Source organism: Solanum pennellii, chromosome 9 (assembly GCF_001406875.1).
Source record: "Solanum pennellii chromosome 9, SPENNV200".
In the NCBI taxonomy this organism is placed as follows: Eukaryota; Viridiplantae; Streptophyta; class Magnoliopsida; order Solanales; family Solanaceae; genus Solanum; species Solanum pennellii.
The window spans coordinates 27,935,688-27,937,716 of NC_028645.1; positions in this window are offsets into that span (position 1 = coordinate 27,935,688).

Genomic DNA, 2,029 nt, shown 5'->3' on the forward strand with positions numbered 1-2,029 from the left:
TACAAACTTCATTAATCATCAAACATATATATACATATACATAGGGGATTAGCATATAATGACAATACAAGTTTCACATATAAATAAAATATGCATGAAGCTCATATAAGACTTATTCCAAGACATCATGTATGTAAACACTACCAATAACACCATTGTAACGTCCCTAAAACAAACTAGGTTGAACTAGAGCTTCGCATGTGTATCATGAGTTAGTTTTGTTCTAACATGGTTAATAATGATGTTTTGAAGCAGTTTCTAAAGTTTGGTGATGTTTGGAAGTCAACCGTCAAAGAACGTCCATGACGTTCGAAAGGTATGCCTTAGAAAGTGCTTGTATGTCATCATGTGTTTTAGCGAGTTTCACTTGTTCATCTTAGTTGAAATTGATGTAGGATGATCCTAAGATGAAAATATTTTGGGTTTCAAAATCAATTACGACTCCACCTAGAGCCCATAAGGTGCCCTAGTGAAGGACCCAGGACTTGGCAACCAAGCTGCCCAAATTGGGAATCGACGCCCATCAACCTACTGGTCGTAGTTAAGACGAAGACCTGTCATCTAGGGGCGTAGTTTGGGACTTGACCTTGGATATCAAACCTACAATCTTCAAGTTTTATTCCCAAACGACGCACAGAATCACGGGCCATCATTCAGTTGACACCCCGTTGCTTGGGTCCGTCGATGGTGGCTTACAAAAGTTGCTGCACAAACTGCCTTGGCTTGGGGTGTTTTGTTAATTCACCCCAGTATTTTATGAACCAAGGATGATTATATTATGGTTTTTAAAGTATTTTAAATTTATTTTTAAGTCCTAAACCTAGATAAGACCCCTCATTTCAAATATTCAAATCCCTCCCTCAAGAAAGACTCTCTCAAACTCCATAGAAGCTAGAACTCAAGGAAGGTCTAAAAGGTGCTGGTTGTGGACGTGTCTTCATAAAAAATTAGTGGGTTTCTTCTCATTGAGGTATGGTAGTCATCCTTGAACCCTCTTCCATTCAAGGAGTCACTGCTTAAAGATTTCAAAAAGGGTTTTCAAACTTTATCTTCTTCTATCTTTGACTTCCAAGCATGGGTCTTCATATACAAAAATTTTAATGATTCAAATGTGTTGATTTTAGTATTATTTGATTTTTTTAACATCAAAACCCTAATGAACCCATGCTTATGCATATTTCCAACTTTTAGCTGAAGAAATGGGTTAAATGAACATGATTATATAGTGTTTGAGCTTTGATATACCGTGGTTTCATGGTATTATAAATACTTTTTCCTTAAGTTTAGTGTGTCTAAAAGCCTTTTTGTGCCAATTTTTATATAAGTTTCTCCTTATTTGCAGGAAATCTGTCCAAAGATTAATGCGGAGGTTTGTGAGCGAAGAAATGCAGAAGAGACCACCTACGGAGCTTGTGACATTCCGTCATGCTTGTGACGGTCCGTAGGTGGCAGCGTAGTGCAGCTGCTGAAGGAAGATGGGGAAGTCTAACCAAGTGTGGGGTTACGGAGTCCATGACGGTCCGTCGTGTCTATGACGGTCCGTCCTGCAGGTTCGTCATGAAGTTCAGAGAAGTAATCCCAGTACCCATATTCCAAGAGTTTAAGTGTTTTGGAACGAATACCCTCGACGGACCGTCGTGTCTGTGACGATCTGTCATACTTGCCGTCGAGGGTAATGAAGAGAGCAGCAGAAGCAATTGCACAAGTATGGGACGACGGAGTCCATGATGGTCCGTTGTGACCACGACGATCTGTCGCGAGGTCCGTCGACCCAGCCGCGTTTTGACAGATTTCCAGCAAATAGAATCCTTGTTTAATTATGTTTTTTATTTTCTATAAATAGTTCGAAAAACTTCATTTTTGAGGTTAGACTCCGTATTATTAGACACCTTATTAGTAGACACTGTATTGTTAGACTCTAGACCATTGTTAGACTTTTGAATATTGTGAGACTCTTGATTATTTTGTAGACTCTTTGAGAGATTATTGATTATCTTGAGACTTTTATCATTGATTGTTGGTGACTTTT